We start from the raw sequence: 2,500 nt of genomic DNA, 5'->3' as shown, positions 1-2,500 counted from the left end.
ACACCGGTGTCTGACCATAGAATACATTTAAATAATGCCTCTAGAAAAGAGCTATGCATGTGTGCCTCAGTGGCCTAATGGATAAGGCACTGGCCTCCTAAGCCAGGGATTATGGGTTCAAGTCCCATCTGAGGTGCTAACAAAAATCCTCCCTCTTTCTTTTCCAGAAAATTAGGTAGATTTATTACATGCTTCCTCTCAGAAGTTTATGAGGGATTAGGTACTTTGAAACGGTCCCATTTTACTTGTGTACACTTCACAGTCATGTTAGTGTTCTGAAACTGCAAAGTAGATTTTTAAATGCCTATTTTTGTGAGATGCATTTTCGACCGGCCAGAACATATTCCTTTGGAAAAAATGATATGAATTGGATTGGTGTGAATCTTGTTTCTAGAGGTGGTGACAGGCTTTCAGCTACTTGAATAGGTCAAGCCAGGATTCATAAAACTTATACAACCTATGTGAGTGTGAAAAATTAGCATATGCAGGAAGGAGCAATTTGTACTACTTTCAAAACAGTTTCACTCCACGTCTGGAAACGTCCAGAGCTATGTAGAGCATACAAATGAGCTTTAAACTCATGAGGAAAGAGGTTTGTATGCAAAAAGGAAAACAAAAGCATATCGTACTCATAAAATTCTCAATATATAGATTCCAAAAAAGTGCTTCCAGCGAAAAGAGCTGAAAGAACACTATGGGATGTAAACCTGAATACCTTTCAATAATATGTTCTCCATCCATGCATACCACCTACATGATAAAAATCATCTCAGGTGGACGGATGACAGTGTGGCCTAATGGATAAGGCGTCTGACTTCGGATCAGAAGATTGAGGGTTCGAGTCCCTTCGTGGTCGTTTTTGGCCAATGGTCACAAAATCTGCTTTACATTCAGAGTGGAAAAAGTATTTTCCAATACTCTTGTAGTCCTCACTTTCTCATTACTAATCATTAATAAATTGGAGTACATACTGTAAACTCATTCAGGTTGCATCTTCAGTCTAACTACTTGTGCATTTTAGTGGCATTAAAAAGTGCTTCTATGCCGACGCACTGAATATGTAATAGGTTTGCAGAATTTTGACGTGACAGAATGGGTTTTTAGCTTAAGTGTGTGTAGAAGAACTGCAAGGTGTGTGCCTATGAATTGGATTGGTGTGAATCTTGTTTCTAGAGGTGGTGACAGGCTTTCAGCTACTTGAATAGGTCAAGCCAGGATTCATAAAACTTATACAACCTATGTGAGTGTGAAAAATTAGCATATGCAGGAAGGAGCAATTTGTACTACTTTCAAAACAGTTTCACTCCACGTCTGGAAACGTCCAGAGCTATGTAGAGCATACAAATGAGCTTTAAACTCATGAGGAAAGAGGTTTGTATGCAAAAAGGAAAACAAAAGCATATCGTACTCATAAAATTCTCAATATATAGATTCCAAAAAAGTGCTTCCAGCAAAAAGAGCTGAAAGAACACTATGGGATGTAAACCTGAATACCTTTCAATAATATGTTCTCCATCCATGCATACCACCTACATGATAAAAATCATCTCAGGTGGACGGATGACAGTGTGGCCTAATGGATAAGGCGTCTGACTTCGGATCAGAAGATTCAGGGTTCGAGTCCCTTCGTGGTCGTTTTTGGCCAATGGTCACACAATCTGCTTTACATTCAGAGTGGAAAAAGTCTTTTCCAATACTCTTGTAGTACTCATGTACCACTCTATGTGTGCATAGAGTGGTACATGTGTAAAATCTGTATGATTTGGGCAGTTAAAGTGCTGATTTTGCCTCCGAGTAAGAAAAGTACTACACAAAATGTATAAAGGATCGGCACATTGGCTGCCTTTGCTGATGCCCCCGTTGCCTAATTTGTAGTGCAATGGTTAAGTTGCAGAGTGTGGTTGAACGTGGTTAGGAGACTTAGTGCCTTTTTCCGTGTCCTACTGATGATAAGGATGGCTTGATACCATTTTCTAAGCCCAGTATATTGAGAAAAGAAGTAAGTGAAGAAGAAGTGTGGAGTCGAAAGTGGTTCTCCAATTTCTCTCCACTTGCTAAAATTGCAAAGTCTCCATTATAGCATAGAAGAGAGCGTTAAAGTCGGGGATAGAAGAGGATGAAAATGGGAAGTTTACTTATAGAGAGAAGTGAGAAATGCCCTGTGTGCACACACCGGTGTCTGACCATAGAATACATTTAAATAATGCCTCTAGAAAAGAGCTATGCATGTGTGCCTCAGTGGCCTAATGGATAAGGCACTGGCCTCCTAAGTCAGGGATTATGGGTTCAAGTCCCATCTGAGGTGATAACAAAAATCCTCCCTCTTTCTTTTCCAGAAAATTAGGTAGATTTATTACATGCTTCCTCTCAGAAGTTTATGAGGGATTAAGTACTTTGAAACGGTCCCATTTTACTTGTGTACACTTCACAGTCATGTTAGTGTTCTGAAACTGCAAAGTAGATTTTTAAATGCCTATTTTTGTGAGATGCATTTTCGACC

The 2,500-nt window shown here is 39.5% G+C and overlaps 2 non-coding genes across 2 annotated transcripts; both read left to right on the top strand.

Annotated features, from left to right (window-relative positions):
* The first annotated feature begins 63 nt into the window (after positions 1 to 63).
* Positions 64 to 136, top strand: TRNAR-CCU (transfer RNA arginine (anticodon CCU)). Its single transcript has one exon. It is a non-coding gene; the product is annotated as a tRNA-Arg (tRNA).
* Positions 137 to 2,232: 2,096 nt separating this feature from the next.
* TRNAR-CCU (transfer RNA arginine (anticodon CCU)) lies at positions 2,233 to 2,305 on the top strand. Its single transcript has one exon. It is a non-coding gene; the product is annotated as a tRNA-Arg (tRNA).
* Positions 2,306 to 2,500: the final 195 nt, after the last annotated feature.

This window comes from Triturus cristatus, chromosome 4_1 (genome assembly GCF_964204655.1).
Source record: "Triturus cristatus chromosome 4_1, aTriCri1.1, whole genome shotgun sequence".
Taxonomy (NCBI): Eukaryota; Metazoa; Chordata; class Amphibia; order Caudata; family Salamandridae; genus Triturus; species Triturus cristatus.
The sequence above is the reverse complement of the archived record's forward strand: the minus strand, read 5'-3'. Positions and strand labels throughout refer to the sequence as shown.